Below are 24,547 nucleotides of genomic sequence, written 5' to 3'. Positions count from 1 at the left end.
ATACTTAACTTCCCTGAGATCATATAATTTGTCACTGACATTAAAAGCAACGTGTGGAGTCGGCGGCATTCACACAGGCGATCGCCATAATAAATCTGGCACAGCTGCTGATATATTGTGGGGGGTACAGACTGGTTTCAAGGTGTGAAGACTTTAGCACCTGATTCTGTGATCGCTGACTAATGGTGTATGCCGGAAACAACACACAGCTTAGTCACTGCGACGTCGGAGAGAATAATGTGCTGCAAAGGTAACCAAGGAAGAAAGAAGGAGACTAATAACTTCTAAATAGACAAAATGCAGAGAAGAAAGCGAACCCCCCCCCCCCGCCCCAAAAAACTAATCATTGGTTATTACAACACTGCATCTATGTAACAGAATATAACCACTATAATACTGCTCCTATGTACAAGAATATAACTACTATAATACTGCTCCTATGTACAAGAATATAACTACTATAATACTGCCTCCTATGTACAAGAATATAACTACTATAATACTGCTCCTATATACAAGAATATAACTACTATAATACTGCCTCCCATGTACAAGAATATAACTACTATAATACTGCTCCTATGTACAAGAATATAACTACTATAATACTGCCTCCTATGTACAAGTATATAACTACTATAATACTGCTCCTATGTACAAGAATATAACTACTATAATACTGCCTCCTATGTACAAGTATATAACTACTATAATACTGCCTCATATGTACAAGAATATAACTACTATAATACTGCCTCATATGTACAAGAATATAACTACTATAATACTGCTCCTATGTACAAGAATATAACTACTATAATACTGCCTCCTATGTACAAGAATATAACTACTATAATACTGCCTCCTATGTACAAGTATATAACTACTATAATACTGCCTCATATGTACAAGAATATAACTACTATAATACTGCTCCTATGTACAAGAATATAACTACTATAATACTGCCTCCTATGTACAAGTATATAACTACAATAATATTGTCTCATATGTACAAGAATATAACTACTATAATACTGCTCCTATGTACAAGAATATAACTACTATAATACTGCTCCTATGTACAAGAATATAACTACTATAATACTGCCTCCTATGTACAAGTATATAACTACTATAATACTGCCTCATATGTACAAGAATATAACTACTATAATACTGCTCCTATGTACAAGAATATAACTACTATAATACTGCTGCTATGTACAAGAATATAACTACTATAATACTGTTCCTATGTACAAGAATATAACTACTATAATACAGCTCCTATGTACAAGAATATAACTACTATAATACTGCCTACTATGTACAAGTATATAACTACTATAATACTGCCTCATATGTACAAGAATATAACTACTATAATACTGCTCCTATGTACAAGAATATAACTACTATAATACTGCTCCTATGTACAAGAATATAACTACTATAATACTGCTCCTATGTACAATAATATAACTACTATAATACTGCTCCTATGTACAGGAATATAACTACTATAATACTGCTCCTATGTACAAGACTATAACCACTATAATACTGTCTCCTATGTACCAGAATATAACTACTATAATACTGCTCCTATGTACAAGAATATAACTACTATAATACTGCTCCTATGTACAAGAATATAACTACTATAATACTGCTCCTATGTACAAGAATATAACTACTATAATACTGCTCCTATGTACAGGAATATAACTACTATAATACTGCTCCTATATACAAGAATATAACTACTATAATACTGCTCCTATGTACAAGAATATAACTACTATAATACTGCTCCTATGTACAAGAATATTACTATAATACTGCCTCCTATGTACAAGAATATAACTACTATAATACTACTCCTATGTACAATAATATAACTACTATAATACTGCTCCTATGTACAAGAATATAACTACTATAATACTGCCTCCTATGTACAAGAATATAACTACTATAATACTGCTCCTATGTACCAGAATATAACTACTATAATACTGCTCATATGTACAAGACTATTACTATAATACTGCCTCCTATGTACAAGAATATAACTACTATAATACTACTCCTATGTACAATAATATAACTACTATAATACTGCTCCTATGTACAAGAATATAACTACTATAATACTGCCTCCTATGTACAAGAATATAACTACTATAATACTGCCTCCTATGTACAAGAATATAACTACTATAATACCGCCCTCTTTGAAGGATAATATTGATAGATGACAGTATACTACATGGTTAGTTTGTAGGGTTCTTGATGTTATTTGCCCGGATAGCGGTCTGGGGGCGGTTGCCTCCTGGTTGACCCCTCTTCCCCTCAGTGTATGGCGGTGATTTTCGGTCTTTCCTCTTGGATAATGACTTATGACATCTTCCGCTGCAGGATGGGGCAGAGCGGTTTTCCTGGCTGGTTACTGATCACATTGAAAACAGATGATTCTCTTTCTTGACCAAATCAGATGAGAAGCGGCGTCTGCTTCCTCTCATCACGCTGCATCCATCACACAAATGAGACACCTCCTGACACATTATTTTCATCCAGGAAATCAATTCCGTTCAGTGTCTGCCGACTGGAGCTGGAAATAACCGCGGCAGGGAAGATCACAACATACACATCGGGTGCCCGCTGCTTGCCCGCACTATTCCCGGTACCAACTCTTATTCTAGATGTATGGTTACAAGAGGTCCCATCACACACCAGCTGCAGAGCAATATCCCTCTCATTATTCCCACTGGCCATAGTACATGAGTGTCAGGTATAGTGCGAACCATAACAGTGTCCATACACAATCTTTAATGCCAAGATAATAGTACCGGGCAGGGTACACGCAGTGCACATATAGCACTCTTCACACTTTACTTCACGAAAAAACATCACAGTGGAAATACTCAGTGCACTGCACAGTACCAGTACTCCTGTCCTGTATACTGGGTGTAATCCTCAGTATCTGCTCTTATTCTGTATATATAGACACTGCACAGTACCACTTCTCCTGTCCTGTATACTGGGTGTAATCCTCAGTATCTGCTCTTATTCTGTATATATATACACTGCACAGTACCAGTACTCCTGTCCTGTATACTGGGTGTAATCCTCAGTATCTGCTCTTATTCTGTATATATAGACACTGCACAGTACCACTTCTCCTGTCCTGTATACCGGGTGTAATCCTCAGTATCTGCTCTTATTCTGTATATATATACACTGCACAGTACCAGTACTCCTGTCCTGTATACTGGGTGTAATCCTCAGTATCTGCTCTTATTCTGTATATATAGACACTGCACAGTACCACTTCTCCTGTCCTGTATACCGGGTGTAATCCTCAGTATCTGCTCTTATTCTGTATATATACACTGCACAGTGCCACTTCTCCTGTCCTGTATACTGGGTGTAATCCTCGGTATCTGCTCTTATTCTGTATATATACACTGCACAGTACCACTTCTCCTGTCCTGTATACTGGGTGTAATCCTCGGTATCTGCTCTTATTCTGTATATATACACTGCACAGTGCCACTTCTCCTGTCCTGTATACTGGGTGTAATCCTCAGTATCTGCTCTTATTCTGTATATATACACTGCACAGTACCACTTCTCCTGTCCTGTATACTGGGTGTAATCCTCAGTATCTGCTCTTATTCTGTATATATATACACTGCACAGTACCACTTCTCCTGTCCTGTATACTGGATGTAATCCTCAGTATCTGCTCTTATTCTGTATATATACACTGCACAGTACCACTTCTCCTGTCCTGTATACTGGGTGTAATCCTCAGTATCTGCTCTTATTCTGTATATATACACTGCACAGTGCCACTTCTCCTGTCCTGTATACTGGGTGTAATCCTCAGTGTGCAGGAGCCACTGGTCGGGTGTGGTTGTGTCTGGAGGAGCTCCTGCTAATTGCTGACTGACTTCCAGGGATTTTTCCATCTATCCCAGCCCAGGCCCTGCCTCTCTCTCCCCAGGGAGCTGGTAGGGTTCTGGGCTATGAAGCGACTCAAGACCCAGGATCCTGCTTCCCGGGGTAGGCCGGCGGGAGGTAGGGGAGGTGAGCTTCCGGCCTCAGTTCCATCTTCCGCCCCGGGGGTCAGAAGATCCAGCAGGAGTCGTGGTGCAGCGGCCCCTGCAGCCCCCGGAGGTGAAGCCGTGTCCATCGCCGGCGGTTCCAGGAGGGCGGACAGTAGCCCTCCAAGAGGTACGCGGAGTGCTCCTGGGGATGGGCTGGTTCCGGTTGAGGCTGACTGGGGCGACATGAAGCCCCGGGAACTAATCGCCATTTACAGCTCCCGGATCGCGGCCTACCTCCGGGAGTTCGAGGAGGCGAATAGGACCCTCAAGAAGGTGAGGGAGCAACTAAGGCTTGAGAGGGGGAAGGTGGACAAAGCGGCCAGGAAAAACTGTCCGGAAATATCAAGGAAAATAAAAAGCTTGAAAGAGATTGTTAAAGAGCTGCAGGACAGAATGGGGGCCATTCTGGAGAACAGTGGCCCCTTTAAGGAAAAGCTCATGAACGATCAAAGGTTCAATGAAATGGCTGGAAACCGTGAGCAGCAAGAAGATGACTCCTCTGGTGAGGAGGAAGAGTTGGACATGGGGGGGCATCCTGCGGAAACTGGCATCACCGCAGAGCAGGTGTGCCTGCCCCCCACTAGTTCCGATGAGGAAATAGACGTCAGTGAGAGCAGCGGAGTTGGGGGGCAGCTAATGGCCGAGATACGCCACCTGGAGTCCCCCAAAATTTGTGCCGACATTTGTTTTGGTAAAGAATTACCGGAAGATGAGCCGATGGGAAAGAAAAGGAAAACAAAGACATTAAAGCCAGAGGTGAGGTATGTCTATGTGACCCACCCTGCGTGCCCGGGGCCGGCTGCAAAGCCAACTCAGGGCACGAACCCCACCATCCTCCCTGGCCCGGTCTCTGCTGTGGGACCGGTGCGTAGGAGTGGGGAGACAGACGTGGCAAAGATGGCGCAGGACGCCGTCCCTGTTTGCGGTAACAGGGGCGGTGAGGAGAAGCAGGAGGGGCCAGACAGGAAGGCTCCCGGGGCGAGTGGCGAGGGGGGCATGGTTGGTGGTCGGGTGGCTCCGCCCGCCTCTGCTGGGGCACTGGACAGGTGCCGGGTGGAGGTGCGGCGGGGCGATGTGGCTGCCACTGCCCCCCTTGCAGAGGTCGTTGCCGGGATCCCTGTCCTGGGGTCTGCGTCCTCTGCCCCGGTCTGCTTTGCCGCTCCCGTGCGCCCTGCAGTCCCCCCTGCCGGTTTTGGCATGGCGGCGGGGGACGGGGGGGCAGGGGTGGTGGGGGTGGCTGTGGGTGGAGGGGGTGCGGCTGCGGGTACAGCGGTGTCCCGATCCGGAGTTGCAGGGGGAGGGTGCGAGGTGGCTGCCTCCGCCCCTCCCAAGTTGTGTGCCCGGGTCCTTGCCGGGGTTCCAGTCTCCTCTGCCCCGGTCTGCTCCGCTTCAGTCCCTTCCGCTGGTATTGTCGTGGCGGCGGGGAGTGGAGGCGCAGTGGGAGTGGTCGGGGGTGGAGGGGGTGGGGCTTCGGATATCCACAAAGGAGCTAAGAGCAGCGTGTGTGTAGGCAGAGAGGGAGGGGGCGGTCCTGGTGCGAGTGCGAGTGTGGTGCGCACCGCCCCTCCCTCCTGCACTGTCCGTCAAGTGGATAAGGCCGGCGGGGCAGGGACCAGTGGTTCTACAGCACGCCGGCCCGAAAAATCAGGAAAGACTTTTAAAAATGTGTCCAGCAAGGAAATGCTGGACAAAACGAATAAACTGACCTCTGTCCCCTCTGGCCCAGCAGTGTGTGTGGGTGGAGGGGAGAGTGCGGTAGTGGCCACTGAAGAAGTGGTCACTTGTGTGAATACGGTTTATGTTAGTGGTGTTGCCCCGGGCCCTGATTGAGGGGTGAATGTTGGAGGTCGGCCGACCACTGTACAAGTGGCCGGTGCACCTCATGTAGCCCCTTCAGAGGGGTCTGGAGTGACACCTGCTGTAGATAGGTCTGGGGGGGTGGGGGCGGGCCCGGTCCGGCTGCCCCTCCTGCGTCGGTTACGCCTGGCAGAAGTTATGCTGGTGTGGTCGCCGGCGCAGGGGGGGAGGGGCGGTCCCCATTGTCCTCCCCATTACCAATGTCTGGTGACGGTAACTTGCAGCGGCAACTTCTAGAGGCTCTTAGGAAAGGGGAGAATTCCATTACAGTAGGGGGGCAGCAGGTGGATCTATCCTTCTGGATAGACAGGCATGGCCTGCGTGCCTTCCGAGAGCAAGGCGGGGGCGAGACCACCTGGTCCTCACCCACAACCGGCCCTGGGTCAGCCAGACGGAATGTTGTCTGTCTGAAATGGAGAGGTAATGAAGCGTGCCCTACCAGGAAGAGGGTGGCAGAGCTTCTCTTTCAGATGGGCATCAGGGCATGTGACATCTTTGCCCTGATACATCCGTATGGCACCCGGGAGTTTGATGTCAGTTTTGCCCGGCCAGAGGGTCTTGAACTTTTCTGGTCTGGGTATGAGCTGGCAAAAGACCAGCCGGACTGGCAGGGGTTTTTTGTGCAAGCGATAACCCGCCAGAATGAGGTCAAGAAAGTGACCATTCTGACCGGTAACGAGTCACTTTCTTGTGTTGACATCTTGACCTGGTTGAGCAGGTACGGGGACGTCCAGGGTCTTCCTAGCAAGAACCTGGATGAGTTTGGCATCTGGTCGGGTGCCTGGACGTTTCAGATTAAGTTGAAACATTCAGGGGGGTCGGTTTCCCACATACCGTCATCTGCTTTCCTTGGTCGGGATAGGATCATGGTGTTCTACAGGGGGCAGCCTAAGCTGTGTTACAAGTGCGGCAGCCCTTCGCACTTCAGCGCCAGCTGCCGAGTGCAGAGGTGCGCGTTGTGCGGGGGTGAAGGCCATCTAGCTGCATCTTGTGGGCAGATTAGATGCAACCTGTGTGGTGAGCTAGGGCACCCGTTCAGTCGTTGCCCTCGCTCTGTCGCCAACGTGGCTCGTGCACGCGCAGAGGCGAGCCGGGAGGCCCCCACTGCCGAGGCGAGTGCTGGCGAAGGCGACAGGGCAGTGGGGTCAATGAAGAGAAAAGAAAGCCCGTCCCAGCAGAGACGGAGGGAGAGGCGTCAAATGGAGAGGGGGCAGGTGGAACCCCCTCCTGGGGTGATGCCTGTGCCCTCCCAACAGAATGCCTCTCCTAGAGCTGAGACCCTGGGGGATATCGAGGTGAATGAGGAACTCAGGAGACTAGACCGTTCTGAGGTGACTCTGTCCTCTTGCTACGAGAGTGCAACAGAGGAGAGTGAGACAGAGTCTAAAAGAACAAGAAGGAAACGTCTGACCAAAAAAAGATCTAGCCCGGCTAGAGTGCCTGTGGAAGGCAAAGCCAGCTCCCCCTGGACCTCTCTAATCCTGACTCTCTTCCCCTGGATCTTTCCAACCGGTACCTCACCTTGGATGAGATCTCTTCTTCCGGGGAGGAGGTTAAAGGTGGGGAGCCGGAGGGGCAAGAGAAGGAGCCTCTGGAAGGGCCCGCGCCTCCCTCCGGTGAGGATGCAAGGTCCTCGGGAGGTGGGGCGGGTCCAGACGCTGGTAATGGGAATGACAAGGGTGGTGCGAAGGGGGAGGCGGTGGTGACTAATGAGATGGACACCACTGTCTCTCTCAAAAGAGATCGTGCCACCTTAGGGGGTAGCCCCAAGAGGGGTAAGAAGAAGAACAAGAAGGGGAAGGGAAGGAAGAAGGCCGTCTAACTTAATCACTCTGTATGGCGGCACTCACTCCGTTGACCCTGGCGACCATTAATGTCGCCAGTATTAAATCGGATGCGGCTAGGTTTGCAGCCTTTGATTTTCTCAGCCGGGTTGAAGCTGACATTTTATTTTTGCAAGAGACCAGGCTGCCAGATTTGGCGGCTGTGTATAAAGCAAAAAAGGAGTGGAGGCGTGGTCCATCATATTGGTCTCTTGCGGCTGAGCCGTATAGCGGAGTGGCGGTTCTTTTTACCGCACCAGTAGAAAGCCGACGAGTGATTGAGTTAGAAATGGGGAGGTGTTTGATTTTAGATGTCCTCATGAAGGGTCAAGAGCTTCGCCTGATAAACATCATAGATCCCAAACCAGGTGGGATCGGAAGCGTCTCTTTATGAGGATCAAACCTTTCCTTTTTACGAGTCGGCAGGTGGTCTTTGGCGGGGACTTTAATACAGTCACAAGGTCCCAAGACCGGGGAGGCGCCAGAAACCGGCTGGCTTATGATAGTGTATCCCTGAATAGCATAGCTAGCGAGGCTCGCCTGGTGGATGTCCACATTAGGCACACCCCAGGCCACGGTGGTTTCACTTATTATAGAGGTAGTCAGATTAGGTCTAGAATAGACAGGTTTTATTTAAAGGAGGAGACTACTTTTTCACCTTTAGAGGTGGTAGAGGTGGAATTCTCTGATCACTGTATGATTATGTTCTCTTTGAATGTTGCAGAATCCCCCCAAATGGGAAGAGGCTATTGGAAGCTAAATTCGGCCCTCCTGGAGGAAGCAGAGGTGAGACAATCCTTTAAGGACTTCCTTCAGAGTCAGGTAGAGTTGCTGGATCTTTGTGACACTAAGTCTGAGTGGTGGGAGATATTCAAAGATCGGGTGGCAAAGTTCTTCCGCCAGCTCTCGAGCCTCAGGTCCCTGGACAGGTACCGCTTGTATCAGGGTCTGAGGAGGAAACTCGAACAACTGGTCTCGACTGGAGGTAGCCGAGAGGATATCTCCAGGGTGAAATCTTTGCTTAAGAGGTGCCAGTACGATAGGCACACATCTTTGGTTTTTGAGAGGGATTTCGGGAAGTACCGCTCGCCCGACCCTTACAGAAACTGTAAGATGTCAGTGAAAAGTAAGTTGGTGACGGGACTGGTCGATGGTACGGGATCTCTGGATAGGTCCAGATCAGGGATCTTGGAAATCGTCAAGTCCCTCTACTCGTGCCTCTTGAGGAAGAAGGATCTGAATCGGGACAGGATTTCGGCTTTCCTGGCTGAAACCATCCCTGAGTCAAGAGTAGACCTCTCTCTTGGCGTTTTGATAGAAGAAATCAGAGAAGAGGAAGTCAGCCTGGCGATCGAAGGGCTTGCCCTAAAGAAGTCGCCAGGCCCGGATGGCTTAACATCCGAGTTTTATAAGACCTTTAAGGACTCCTTGGTTCCCCTCTTGACTAAGGTATTCAATGAGTGCCTTTCCTCGGGTGCTCTGCCGAAGTCAATGAGGAGGTCAGCTCTGATCCTTATATCAAAGGGTAAAGATCCGAGCCGTATTGAGAATTGGCGTCCCATAGCGCTTCTCATTACGGACAGAAAGATCCTGGCCAAGATACTGTTTAAACGGTTGGTGCAGTTTGCGCCCCGGCTCCTTTCGGAGACCCAACATTGCTCAGTTCCAGGCCGAAGCACGTTTAGTGCTGTGCTCGGTGTCCAAGAGGCAGTGGAGCAGAGTAGGGCGGGTAACTGGAAGGGGTACATGCTGGCTTTAGATCAGGCAAAGGCTTTTGATCGGGTTGACCACGAGTACCTCTGGGCAGTCCTTCTGAAATATGGCCTGCCGGGGGGGTTTGTCGATTGGTTAAAGATCTTGTATGCAGGGGCAGAGAGTTTCCCTCTGGTGAACGGTTGGTCTGGCAGCCCTTTTGAGGTCGGGTCTGGAGTCCGCCAGGGTTGTCCATTGAGCCCGCTCTTATACGTGTTTGCGATTGATCCTTTTATTAGGAGGATTGATCGAGGACCGTTGGCGGGAGTCAGGATGAGTCTGGAGGAGCCGGAAGCCACTCTGAGGGTGGTGGCGTATGCCGATGACGTCACTGTTTTCGTATCCTCGGGAGGGGAGGCGGAATACGTGATGTCGGAGGTAGAACGCTACTCGGAAGTTTCCGGGTCCGTGATTAACCGGGATAAGTGTGAGAGTCTCTGGCTGGGAGGGGGTGATCCATCTTTCGGTCTCCCGGACACCCTCCCAGAGCCCCAGTCGTCAGCCAAAGTCCTAGGCGTTCAATTCGGCCACAGGGATTATCCCACCCAAAATTGGGACAGCAGGCTCACGATCGCCGCTCAGAAGGTTGACCAGTGGAAGGGTTGGTCTTTGACCCTCAGGGAAAGGGTGAACCTGATCAAGACTTACCTTCTCCCTTTGCTTATCTATTTGGCCAGTGTATGTGTCTTGCCAGAACCTCTCTGGACTCGGGTTTACAGTCTGTTCTTTCAACTGTTATGGGGGAATAGGCTGAACCTAGTCAAGAGAGAGGTGACATACCGTACGAGGAGATTAGGGGGGTTGGGTATGGTCAACCCAGTGGTGTTCCTCGTGAACACCTTTGTTAAGATCAACCTGGCAAACCTCTGGAAAGAGAGGGCTCCTCCGTGGGTAGTCTCTTGCAGGGGTTGGTTTCGGCCTTTCTTCCAGGAGTGGGAGACAGGAGGGCAAGTGAAGGATTTGCGTACACCTCACGGATATCTTCCGGCTTATGTCACCCCGATTCTGAAGGTGATCCGCCGGTGGGGTTTGGGAGTGAGGGAAATCAAGACCCAGTCAAGGAGATCCCTTGACGAGAGGGTCTTGTTGACCCACTTCCGAAAGCCCCTGGCCCTTAAGGATTGCCCAAGCCGGGATCTAGACAGGGGTTTACAGTTGTTAAATTCGGCAAGGATCCCCTTGAAGTTTTGGGACTTGGCTTGGCGCTGCTTTCACGGGAAGCTGTATGTAAGGGGCAACTTGAGGTATAGGAACTCTGATGAAAGGGGTTGTCCCCGGGAGGAGTGTGGCGACATACTGGAAAGTATGGAGCACTTCCTACTTCAGTGTCCCTTTAATACAGAGGTATACAAACGGGTGGGCGCATCCATTGGCTGGCCTAGGCTAGCCAACCTCTCCTATGCGGAATGGGCTTATGGAGCATTCAAAGGTTTGGGAAGAAGGGACGCATGCACAGCTTTTGTAGTTAGCATAGTGGTCAGGTACTTCACATGGAACGCACGGTGTTTAGTTTCAACCCAGCAGAAAGTCCTCCCTGTGGAAGAGGTGTGTAGGAACATTCTAGGTGACCTGGCGAAGGTTCGCTATCTTGAGTGCGAGAAGGTGGGTACGGATGGGGTCTCTTACCTCTGGAGAGGCTTCACCTTTGATGTACCTTAGCCTCAGTAGCACTTTTCCTGGTGTTGGGCTGAGGCTTTCACATTAGGTTTTTGTTTTGTATTTAAGATGAGTTTTTGAAGAAAGGTTTGCAAATGACTGAACTTGGGCCTTCGGGTGGATTTTAATATTGGTTTGTATACATAGATATGGTTGTTATAAGATGTATATATTGTATGATAGGGTAAGTGGGGTGTAGTTAGGTTGGGTGGGATGGGGTGGGGGGGGGGGGGTTCATATTTATTTATTTATTTTCGTGTGGGGAGGCCTGCATCCAGCCCTGGACTATGCGGACATAGGAGGACATGAGGCGAGGGGCTGGGTGTGGGTGGTGGAGGAAGGGCTGGCCTCATGGAGGGACAAGAGGCGGAGGTTGGCCCTGGGTGAAGGTGATGGGATATATAGATTGGTAGGGTTAGTATAGGTTTGTTTTTGTTTTTCTCATGTGTGTGTATACCCAAAAAAATACAAAAAAAAATACAAAAAAATATTTTAAAAAAAAATAAATATACACTGCACAGTACCACTTCTCCTGTCCTGTATACTGGGTGTAATCCTCAGTATCTGCTCTTATTCTGTATATATATATATATATATATATATATATATATATATTTATATACACACTGCACAGTACCACTTCTCCTGTCCTGTATTCCTGTATACTGGGTGTAATCCTCAGTATACTGGGGCCAGTCGACGGGTGTGGTTGTGTTTGGAGGAACTCCTGTTGATTGCAATCAGACTTCCATTTTTTTTTCCCACCTTTCCCAGCCCAGGCCCTGCCTCTCCCTAGGGAGGTGGTAGGGTCTTGGGCCATGAAGCGACTAAAGACCCAGGATCCTACTTTCCGGGGTGGGCCGGCGGGAGGTAGGGGAGGTGAACTACCGGCCTCAGTTCCCGGGGATCAGAAGATCTACCAGGAGTCGTGGTGCAGTGGCCCCTGCAATCCCCGTAGGTGAAGCCGTGACCATCGCCGGTAGTTCCAGGAGGGCGGACAGTAGCTCTCCAAGAGATACGCGGAGTGCTCCTGGGGGTGGGCCGGGCTCGGTTGAGGCTGACTGGGGCAGCATGAAGTCCCAGGAACTAATCACCGTTTACAGCTCCCGGATCACGGCCTACCTCCGGGAGTATGAGGAAGCGAGTAAGACCCTGAAGAAGCTTAGAGAGAACTTAAAGCTTGAGAGAGTGAAGGTGGACAAAGCGACAAGAAGAAACGGGCCAGAAATATCAAATAAAATAAAAGGCCTAAAAGAAATCATTGAAGAGCTGGAAGGAAGACGGGCGGCCATTCTGGAAAACAGTGGTCCTTTTAAGGAAAAGCTCAAGAACGATGAAAGGTTTAATGAAATGGCTGGAAGCCAAAAACAGCAAGAAGATGACTCCTCTAGTGAGGAGGAAGAGTCAGACATGGGGGATTACCTGCGGAAACAGGTATCACCACAGGTATCACCGCAGAGCAGGTATGCCTGCCCCCCACTAGTTCCGATGAGGAAGGAGAGTACAGTGAAAACAGCGGAGTTGGGGGGCAGCTTATGGCCGAAATACGCCACCTGGAGTCCCCCAAAATTCGTGAAGACATCTGCTTTGGTAATGATTTACCTGAAGATGAGCCAATGGAAAACAGGGGGGAAAAAAAGGAAAATACAGTAAAGCCAGAGGTGAGGTATGTCTATGTGACCCACCATGCATGCCCTGGGCCAGCTGCAAAGCCAGCTCAGGGCACGAACCCCACCATCCTCCCTGGCCCGGTCTCTGCTGTGGGACCGGAGCGTAAAAGTGGGGAGAAACACGTGGCAAAGATGGCGCAGGACGCCGTCCCTGTTTGTGGTAACAGGGGCGGTGAGGAGAAGCAGGAGGGGCCAGACAGGAAGGCTCCCGGGGCGGGCGGCGAGGGGGACATGGCTGGTGGTCGGGTGGCTCCGCCCGCCTCTGCTGGGGCACTGGAGGTGCGGCGGGACGCTGTGGCTGCCCGCCCCCCATGCAGAGGTTGTTGCTGGGATCCCTGTTCTGGGGTCTTTATCCTCTGCCCTGGTCTGCTTCGCCTCTCCCATGCGCCCTGCAGTCCTCCCTGCCAGTTTAGGCTTGGCGGCGGAGGAGCGAGGGTGGCTGTGGGTGGAGGGGGCGGCGCAGGGCCCCGGGTACAACAGCGTCCCGATCAGGAGCTGCCTCCGCCCCTCCCAAGTTGTATGTCCAAGTCTGCCCTGTTCCGGTCTGCTCTGCTGCGCCGATGCGCTCTTCAGTCCCTTCCACTGGTGTCGCTGTGACGGCGGGGAGTGGGGGAGCGGTGGAGGTGGCTGGAGGTGGAGGGGCGGGGCTTTAGAAGGAGGCTCAAAGTGGTGTGTCTGCAGGCAAGGAGTGAGAGGGCGGTTCTGGATAAGACCGGCGTGGCTGGGACCAGTGGTTCTACAGCCCGCCGGCTAGAAAAAACAGAAAAGACTGTTAAAAATGTGTCCAGCAAGATGATGCTAGAGACAACTAATAAAGTGACCTCTGTCCCCTCTGGCCCAGCAGTGTGTGTGGGGGGAGGGGAGAGTGTGATAGTGGCCACTGAAGAAGTGGTCACTTCTAGCAGTGTTAATACAGTTTCCCTAAATACAGTTTCTGTTAGTGGTGTTGCCCCAGGCCCTGATGGAGGGGTGAATGTTGGAGGTCGGCCGGCCACTGTACAAGTGGCCGATGCGCCTCATGTAGCCCCTTCAGAGGGGTCTGGAGTGACACCTGCTGTAGATGGGTCTGGGGGGGGTGGGGGTGGGCCCGGTCCGGCTGCCCCTCCTGCGTCGGTTACGCCTGGCAGAAGTTATGCTGGTGTGGTCGCCGGCGCAGGGGGGAAGGGGCGGTCCCCATTGTCCTCCTCATTACCAATGTTTGGTGACGGTAACTTGCAGCGGCAACTTCTAGAGGCTCTTAGGAGAGGGGAGAATTCCATTACAGTAGGGGGGCAGCAGGTGGATCTATCCTTCTGGATAGACAGGCATGGCTTGCGTGCCTTCCGAGAGTAAGGCAGGGGCGAGACCACCTGGTCCTCATCCACAAACGGCCCCGGGTCAACCAGACAGAATGTTGTCTGTCTGAAATGGAGAGGCAATTAAGCGTGTCCTACCAGGAAGAGGGTGGCAGAGCTTCTCTTTCAGATGTGCATCAGGGCATGTGACATCTTTGCCCTGATACATCCGTATGGCACCCGGGAGTTTGATGTCAGTTTTGCCCGGCCAAAGGGTCTTGAACTTTTCTGGTCTGGGTATGAACTGGCAAAAGACCAGCCGGACTGGCAGGGGTTTTTCGTGAAAGCGATAACCCGCCAGAATGAGGTCAAGAAGGTGACCGTTCTGACCCGTAACGAGTCACTTTCTTGTGTTGACATCTTGACCTGGTTGAGCAGGTACGGGGACGTCCAGGGTCTTCCTAGCAAGAACCTGGATGAGTTTGGCATTTGGTCGGGTGCCTGGACGTTTCAGAATAAGTTGAAACATTCAGGGGGGTCGGTTTCCCACATACCATCATCTGCTTTCCTTGGTCGGGATAGGATCATGGTGTTCTACAGGGTGCAGCCTAAGCTGTGTTACAAGTGTGGCAGCCCTTAACACTTCAGTGACAGCTGCCAAGTTCAGAAGTGCGCTTTGTGTGGGGGGTGAAGGCCATCTAGCTGCATCTTGTGGGAAGATTAGATGCAACCTGTGTGGTGAGCTAGGGCACCCGTTCAGTCGTTGCCCTCGCTCTGTCACCAACGTGGCTCTTGCACTCACGGAGGCGAGGCGGGAGGCCCCCACCGTCGGGGCGAGTGCTGGCGAAGGCGACAGGGCTGTGGGGTCGATGAAGAGAAAAGACGGCCCGTCCCAGCAGAGACGGAGGGAGAGGCATCAAATGGAGAGGGGGCAGGTGGAACCCCGCCCTGGGGTGATGCCTGGGCCCTCCCAAGAGAATGCCTCTCGTAGAGCTGAGACCTGGGGGATAATGAGGTGAATGAGGAACTCAGGAGACTAAACCGTTCCGAGGTGACTCTGTCCTCTTGCTACGAGAGTGCAACAGAGGAGAGTGAGACAGAGTCTAAAAGAACAAGAACAAGAAGGAAACGTCTGACCAAAAAAAGATCTAGCCCGATCAGAGTGGCTGCGGAGGGTGAAGCCAGCTCCCCCCTGGACCTCTCTGGTCCTAACTCTTTTCCCCTGGATCTTTCCAACCGGTACCTCACCTTGGATGAGATCTCCACCTCCTCTTCTTCTGGGGAGGGGGTCAAGGGTGGGGAGCCAGAGGGGCAAGAGAAGGAGCCTCTGGAAGGGCCGGTGCCCCCCTCCGGTGAGGATGCAAGGTCCTCGGAAGGGGGTCGGGTCTGGACACTGGGAATGGGAATGACAAGGGTGGTGCGAAGGGGGAGGCGGTGGTGACTGGACACCACTGTCTCTCTCAAAAGAAATCGTGCCACCTTAGGGGGTAGCCCCAAGAGGGGTAAAAAGAAGAACAAGAAGGGGAAGGGAAGGAAGAAGGCCGTCTAATTTAATCACTCTATATGGCGGCACTCACTCCGTTGACCCTGGCGACCATTAATGTCGCCAGTATTAAATCGGATGCGGCTAGGTTTGCAGCCTTTGATTTTCTCAGCCGGGTTGAAGCTGATATTTTATTTTTGCAAGAGACTAGGCTACCAGATTTGGCGGCTGTGTATAAAGCAAAAAAGGAGTGGAGGTGTGGTCCATCATATTGGTCTCTTGGCGGCTGAGCCGTATAGCGGAGTGGCGGTTCTTTTTACCGCACCGGTAGAAAGCCGACGAGTGATCGAGTTAGAAATGGGGAGGTGTTTGATTTTAGATGTCCTCATGAAGGGTCAAGAGCTTCGCCTGATAAAAATCAATGGTCCCCAAACCAGGTGGGATCGGAAGAGTCTCTTTATGAGGATCAAACCTTTCCTTTTTACGAGTCGGCAGGTGGTCTTTGGCGGGGACTTTAGTACAGTCACAAGGTCCCAAGACCGGGGAGGCGCCAGAAACCGGCTGGCTTATGATAGTGTATCCCTGAATAGCATAGCTAGCGAGACTCGCCTTGTGGATGTCCACATTAGCAACACCCCAGGCCACGGTGGTTTCACTTATTATAGAGGTAGTTAGATTAGGTCTAGAATAGACAGGTTTTATTTAAAGGAGGAGACTACTTTTTCACCTTTAGAGGTGGTAGAGGTGGAATTCTCTGATCACTGTATGATTATGTTCTCTTTGAATGTTGTAGAATCCGCCCAAATGGGAAAAGGCTATTGGAAGCTAAATTCGGCCCTCCTGGAGGAAGCAGAGTTGAGGCAATCCTTTAAGGACTTCCTTCAGAGTCAGGTAGAGTTGCTGGATCTTTGTGACACTAAGTCTGAGTGGTGGGAGATGTTCAAAGATCGGGTGGCAAAATTCTTCCGCCAGCTCTCGAGCCTCAGGTCCCTGGACAAGTACCGCTTGTATCAGGGTCTGAGGAGGAAACTCGAACGACTGGTCTCGAATGGAGGTAGCCGAGAGGATATCTCCAGGGTGAAATCTTTTCTTAAGAGGTGCCAGTACGATAGGCACACATCTTTGGTTTTTGAGAGGGATTTCGGGAAGTACCGCTCGCCCGACCCTTACAGAAACTGTAAGATGTCAGTGAAAAGTAAGTTGGTGACGGGACTAGTCGATGGTACGGGATCTCTGGATAGGTCCAGATCAGGGATCTTGGAAATCGTCAAGTCCTTCTACTCGTGCCTCTTGAGGAAGAAGGATCTGAATCTGGACAGGATTTCGGCTTTCCTGGCTGAAACCATCCCTGAGTCAAGAGTAGACCACTCTCTTGGCGTTTTGATAGAAGAAATCAGAGAAGAGGAAGTCAGCCTGGAGATCGAATGGCTTGCCCTAAAGAAGCCGCCAGGCCCGGATGGCTTAAGATCCGAGTTTTATAAGACCTTTTAAGGACTCCTTGGTTCCCCTCTTGACTAAGGTATTCAATGAGAGCCTATCCTCGGGGGCTCTGCCGAGGTCAATGAGGAGGTCAGCTCTGATCCTTATATCAAAGGGTAAAGATCCGAGTTGGCGTCCCATAGCGCTTCTCAATACAGACAGAAAGATTCTGGCCAAGATACTGTTTGATCGGTTGGTGCAGTTTGCGCCCCGGCTACTTTCGGAGACCCAACATTGATCAGTTCCAGGCCGAAGCACATTTAGTGCTGTGTTCAGTGTCCGAGAGGCAGTGGAACAGAGTAGCACGGTTAACTGGAAGGGGTACATGCTGGCCTTAGATCAGGCAAAAGATTTTGATCGGGTTAACCACGAGTACCTCTGGGCAGTCCTTCTGAAATATAGCCTGCCGGGAGGGTTTATCGATTGGTTAAAGATCTTGTATGCAGGGGCAGAGTTTCCCGCTGGTGAACGGTTGGTCTGGCAGCCCTTTTGAGGTTGGGTCTGGAGTCCGCCAGGGTTGTCTATTGAGCCCGCTCTTATACGTGTTTGCAATTGATCCTTTTATTAGGAGGATTGATCGTGGACCGTTAGCGGGAGTCAGGATGAGTCTGGAGGAGCCAGAAGCCACTTTGAGGGTGGTAGCGTATGCCAATGACGTCACAGTTTTTGAGTCCTCGGGAGGGGAGGCGGAATACGTGATGTCAGAGGTAGAACGCTACTCGGAAGTTTCCGGGTCCGTGATTAACCGGGATCAGTGTGAGAGTCTCTGGCTGGGAGGGGGTGATCCATCTTTCGGTCTCCCAGAGCCCCAGTCGTCAGCCAAAGTCCTAGGCGTTCAATTCGGCCATGGGGATTATCCCACCCAAAATTGGGACAGCAGGCTCAAGATCGCCGCTCAGAAGGTTGACCAGTGGAAGGGTTGGTCTTTGACCCTCAGGGAAAGGGTGAACCTGATCAAGACTTACTTTCTCCCTTTGCTTATCTATTTGGCCAGTGTATGTGTCTTGCCAGAACCTCTCTGGACTCAGGTTTACAGTCTGTTCTTCTAACTGTTATGGGGGAATAGGATGAACCTAGTTAAGAGAGAGGTCACATACCGTACGAGGAGATTAGGGAGGTTGGGTATGGTCAACCCTGTGGTGTTCCTTGTGAACACCTTTTGTTAAGATCAACCTGGCAAACTTCTGGAAAGAGAGGGCTCCTCCGTGGGTAGTCTCTTGCAGGGGTTGGTTTCGGCCTTTCTTCCAGGAGTGGGAGACAGGAGGGCAAGTGAAGGATTTGCGTACACCTCACGGATATCTTCCGGCTTATGTCACCCCGATTCTGAAGGTGATTCACCGGTGGGGTTTGGGAGTGAGGGAAATCAAGACCCAATCAAGGAGATCCCTTGACGAGAGGGTCTTGTTGACCCACTTCCAGACAGAAGCCCCTGGCCCTTAAGGATTGCCCAAGCCGGGATCTAGACAGTTACAGTTGTTAAATTCGGCAAGGATCCCCTTGAAGTTTTGGGACTTGGCTTGGCGCTACTTTCACAGGAAGCTGTATGTAAGGGACAACTTGAAGTACAGGAACTCTGATGAAAGGGGTTGTCCCCAGGAGGAGTGTGGCGACATACTGGAAAGTATGGAGCACTTCCTGCTTCAGTGTCCCTTTAATACAGAGGTATACAAACGTGGGTGCATCCATTGGCTGGCCTAGGCTAGCCAACCTCTCCTATGCGGAATGGGCTTATCGAGCATTCAAAGGTTTGGGACCCATGCACAGCTTTTATAGTTAGCATAGTGGTCAGGTACTTCACATGGAACGCACAGTGTTTAGTTTCAACCCAGCAGAAAGTCCTTCCTGTGGAAGTGACCTGGCGAAGGCTTATTCTCTTGAGGGCGAAAGGGTGGGTACAGATGGAGTCTCTTACCTCTGGAGAGGCTTCACCTTTGATGTGCCTTAGCCTCAGTAGCACTTTTCCTGGTGTTGGGCTGAGGCTTTCACACTAGGTTTTTGTTTTGTACTTAAGATGAGTTTTTGAAGAAAGGGTTTGCAGATGACTGAACTTGGGCCTTCGGGTGGATTTTAATTTTGGTTTGTATAGATTTATATGGTTGTTATAAGTTATATATATTGTATGATAGGGTAAGTGGGGTGTAGTTAGGTTGGGTGGGATGGGGTGGGGGGGTTCATATTTTCGTGTGGGGAGACCTGCATCCAGCCCTGGACTATGCGGACATAGGAGGACATGAGGCGAGGGGCTGGGTGTGGGTGGTGGAGGAAGGGCTGGCCTCATGGAGGGACAAGAGGCGGAGGTTAGCCCTGGGTGAAGGTGATGGGATAGATAGATAGATTGGTAGGGTTAGTATAGGTTTGTGTTTTCTCATATATATATATATATTATTATTTGATATTTCTATTATGATTATTTTATGTTTATTATTTTTTTTATTGTGACAAGTTGTAATTTATTTTCTGTTCTGAGCAATTTGTATAAATTTGTATATAGTCGGGGCTCAGCCGGATCGGATGTTTACGATAGGCTAGGTTTTATTTTCTCCTTTTTTAGTAGGTATGAATGAGATAGTATGCCTGGAGCTGGGCCAGTACCTTGTTTAGAAAATTTTATGGCAAAGTTTTTTATTTTTGTATAAAATTTAAAAAAATGAGTTCCTCAGTATCTGCTCTTATTCTGTATATATGGACACTGCACAGTACCACTTCTCCTGTCCTGTATACTGGGTGTAATCCTCAGTATCTGCTCTTATTCTGTATATATGGACACTGCACAGTACCACTTCTCCTGTCCTGTATACTGGGTGTAATCCTCAGTATCTGCTCTTATTCTGTATATATATACACTGCACAGTACCACTTCTCCTGTCCTGTATACTGGGTGTAATCCTCAGTATCTGCTCTTATTCTCATTGGTTTCTCCCTGTGGCCGTATCCTTCATGTAAGAAGTGCCTCCGCTCTTTGTCTATGTCTGTAGAGAACCTCCATACAATCAGAGCCAACAGGGCGCCCTCCAGTAGACACACCAGCACAGGTCGCCAGGTGAGTCCGCCTTTCATACTGTTGATGACGCTTCAGAGTCTTGCTATGTTCTTGGCTTGCACTTAAAGGCTCTGTACACCTTCAGGGGCAATTTTTTTAAATGATTGTATTCTACTCATTTTGGGCTAAAAAATCATTTTTTCAATTGGTCTTTATTAAAAAATATTTGTTCTGTCACAATGGTGTAACCGTCTTTCTAGATGTGTGAACAGTACCTTTGACTTTCCCTTTGTCCCGGTCATCTAATAACCCTCATACTAAAAGGTCATAAACACTGATTTAGGTGTTAGGTTCCTGTGTATGAGTTCTTTCACCATTAGGATTAGCTCATACTGTGAGCAGTCAGGGAGAGACACAGGGATAACTAGGAGGTTACCATCTCCCTCCTCACTAGCTTTGGGGCCTAGTCTATGTCCCACATAATCAGTAAGACAAGAACTGAACTATAAATTTATAACGTCAGAGATCAGAGATAAGAAGCCGTCAGCTGAGCTGCCTGACGGAACAGAGTGAAATTCAGATCCTGCTACTACTAAACTCGAGGCTGCACAAAGACAGTGGTTCAACTTTTTTTTTAAATAAAGACCAATTGAAAAAAATATTTTTAGCTCCAAATTAGTACAATACAATAATTAAAAAAATGCCCCCCCCCCCCCCCCAAGTGTCGAGAGCTTTTAATGATCACTTACCGCAAACCAGAAGTTACTTATCTCCAGTAAAAATTGCATAGATTTGTTGCTGGCACTCGTCTGTATTCCAATGGTTTCCCTGCGCCCTGGCATAAACGTGGCATCGTGCCATGTGGAAATCATTCAGTAAATGCATTTCTCTGATGGAAACGCATAAATGATTCCCTATCACCTCGTACGAACAGTGATCTCTGCTCCTGAAAATACTATTTTGGTGTATAAATCCTGCAGGCCGGGCTCGCCCGCTCCGGCCCCCGGACACGTGTAACTCTGCGCGCCGGCCGCTCTGCCTGACCTTTCTCACAATAAACACCAATTAAAGTGAGAATCTGTTGTGTGAACATCTCCGAACAGGCGTCGTATCTGATGAGGAAACATTTCTGCCATTTCACCCTTTTAAAGGGCGGCGGACGAGGGGAGCGCAGAATACTGATGTCCGCCACCTCATTACTTCACAGGAGGCGGATAAAAGAATGAGGCGCAAGGAGACGCCGGCAAAACCTCCATGATACTGCGATGTGCAGCCGCTGTGTCCTGAATACCTCCAGGACTGTGTAATGGAGCCATTTATAGGATCTCTGCTTGGTGTCAGTAAATGGAAGCATTCACTCTATCTACTCATAACTGAGAGTTTGTTACAATTGCATCCAGTCCTCTGTATCTGCCCTGATACACTGTAACAAACCATCAGGAGAGGGATTTGTGCTGCTCAAAAACACCCGCAACAAACCAGCAACAGAGTGACTTTATCAGTCTCTGAATGTACATACGCATGTTTCCATTCCCTGACAGCAAGCAGCTTTTTAAGAAAATCACAATGCCCGGTAACAGAAACATTGCTGTTGACATACCTGGTCTAATACTTCTCACAGCTGAGGGTTTGTTACAGTTGTGCCCAGTGTAGACAATTCCTCTGAGGACTCCAATAAGATAAAGTTTTGCCTGAACCGAAACCTTGTAAAGTTACAAGACATTGAAAATGACTCTTGTTCATTCTTTCAGTCGCTAAATGGAAACAAGAATGTTTCAGTTTCTTGACTGCAAGCAGTGATCTTGAAAACAGTTAGCAGGGGTGATTGTACCGTCTGCAGATACCATTGGTGGAAGTGGAGGATTCAGAAGCTTTTAAGAGCACAGAGGGACTGTCGGCGACCAAGAGATTAACTCCATGAGAGCAAATATGGCTGACAGGAAGTAGCGTCTGCACAGGAGAAGTCCGGTCTGGTTCTCTATCGCCACCTCTGGTCACTCTCGGTACTGCAGTATTCTCACATAATAGTCATTGCTTTCAATCTGTCGCCAATCCCCTAACCTTCCCCTCCTCCGCCAGCACTGAAGGGGTTAAAGCGGGCCCATTGTCTGCTACCTGCTCTGTGTATCACCGGATTATCCTATTATCCTTTTATTTCCTGCCTATGGAGGGATTAGCTGCGGAGGATTCTGCATTATTTCCTGACGCCACCAGGAAAACAGAAATTATTTCATTAGCGAATAAATCCTTTGCGCTGTACGAAGGGTTCAGTACATGGAGCCGCCGAAACAGCGCCTCTCCTGTCCAGAGGTGGCGTGCGGTACTGCAGCCCAGCTGGAATTACTTGTGTGAGGATGAGATGCAATACCAGACAGGATCGTACACAGGTGTGCGAGACGCTGACTTTAAACAAATGAGTCAATTCCTCATCAAGAGGCTCTTATAGAAATCTTTATGGTCAGGGTGATTCTACACGGGGTGCAGAGGCGGCCACAGCGCTCCTATCCAGGGTGTTACAATGTGTCGGTGCAAGTAAAATGTATCATGTTTGTAGTCTGTACAGAACTGGACTGGATACAATTGTAGTCGAGTTGTAGACAGGTTTCCACCCCTTTTCACTGATGGCAATCAGAGATCTTATAGATATATTCTCTAGATATTCGGGGCTACTTTCTGCAGACGGTGAAGTTTCTCGCCATCTTTTCAGAAGCAGCGCCACTCACGTATAGATATATGATCACCACCAAGTGTGAGATGGCAGCAAAGTGCAAGGCATTACCACCTAGAGTGCAAGCTCCGCAGGCAAGGAGGGAATTTATGATATAGACAGGAGCAACCTGACTTGTCTCCTGACAACACCTCCTGAATGTACAACCCTCACCCTGTAGAAAAAATCATGGGGGCTAGTAAAACCGTCACCCCCAACCATGGACTATTTAAAGGGCATCTGTCAGCAGTTCTGTTCCTATGACACTGGCTGTCCTGTTACATGTGCACTTGGCAGCTGAAGGCGTCTGTGTTGGTCCCATCTTCTTCATATGTGTCCACATGGCTGAGAAAGATCTAGCATTAATATATGCAAATGAGCCTCTAGGAGCAACGGGGGCGTTACCATTACACCTAGAGGCTCAGCTCTCTCTGCAACTTCCGCACTCTCTGCTCCTTGATTGGCCATGTCAATCAAAGTCAAGAGGGTGAAATTTAAAATTGCAATATTTTTCTCCCAAAATTTTTTTACCTTCATTTTTAGTACCCTTAGGGGACTGGAACTACTTATGCCCTATTGAAGTCTATGACAATTGGGCTAAACAGGCAGTTTACAATGGCACCCCAGGATTTTGCCATGGGGGGGGGGGTCCCATCGGAGGACTAACCTCTCAGATGCCACGGTCGCTGTTGACTGCAGCATCTGAGGAGTTAAATGACCGGGATAAAAGATATCTCCACTCCCGGTCACTGCAGACGGGTGTCAGCCCTTGAGCCCCCTCCAAAAACCCCTTCTGCTGTATGGTAAATGTCGCCATGGGGTTAATCATAGCAAAATGAAAATAATGCCCAGCAACTGTATCCAGTAGACCAGGCATGCTCAATCTGCGGCCCTCCAGCTGTTGCAAAACTACAACTCCCAGCATTCCCGGACAGCCTACAGCCAGTGGCGTATTACAATAGGGACGTTAGGGTCGGCAGCCCCGGGCCCAGGGGGGCCCAACGCTGACCCGAACGCCCACATACTGCGGCGGGGCATGGGAGCGCATTGCTCCCTGTCCCGTCGCCGATCACCGCCATAGGCTTCAGGCCTATGTGGTAGTGAAATCCCGGCGCAGGCGTGCGTGATGACGTCATCGCGCGCCTGTGCCGCTACGCAGCACTGTGACGCGCCTGACTCATCCCGCCTTCCTCTGCGAGCAAGCGCCTGGCCCTGGACATAGGTGAGTATTTGTCTTTTCATTTTTTGGTTATTTTTTTATTTTTTATTTCATGTGCCTACTTTGGGGGGGGGGGGGGGGGGACACACAGGAGGACATATTAGGGAAGATAAATCGAGTACATGGGGGGGGAATGTGGGGGCTGTATGGGGCCAAATTATTATGGGAGGGAATACTATGTGGGGGCAAATTACTAGATGGGGCAGTGTGGGGGCAAATTGCCATGTGGGGACAGTGTGGGGTAATTTCTATGTGGGGACAGTGTGGGGTAATTTCTATGTGGGGACAGTGTGGGGTAATTTCTATGTGGGGACAGTGTGGGGTAATTTCTATGTGGGGGCAGTGTGGGGGAAATTACTGTGTGGGGGCAAATTACTATGGGGGATTACTATATGGGGCAGTGTGGTGGACATTACTATATGGGGGTGTTGCTATTGGGGAGGCACTGTAGGGGCAATTCTATTATTTCCGGGGACACTATACAGGGATTATTACCTGGAGCACAATAGAGGGTGGTATTATTACTGGG

At 49.6% G+C, this 24,547-nt stretch overlaps 1 protein-coding gene across 1 annotated transcript in view; it reads right to left on the bottom strand.

Annotated features, from left to right (window-relative positions):
* Positions 1 to 24,547, bottom strand: part of LOC122930589 (cGMP-dependent 3',5'-cyclic phosphodiesterase-like) — a 191,461-nt gene that overhangs the window by 116,820 nt on the left and 50,094 nt on the right. The window lies entirely within an intron of this gene.

This window comes from Bufo gargarizans, chromosome 3 (assembly GCF_014858855.1).
Source record: "Bufo gargarizans isolate SCDJY-AF-19 chromosome 3, ASM1485885v1, whole genome shotgun sequence".
In the NCBI taxonomy this organism is placed as follows: domain Eukaryota; kingdom Metazoa; phylum Chordata; class Amphibia; order Anura; family Bufonidae; genus Bufo; species Bufo gargarizans.
Note: the sequence above shows the minus strand (reverse complement) of the source record. Positions and strands in the feature narration are given on the sequence as shown.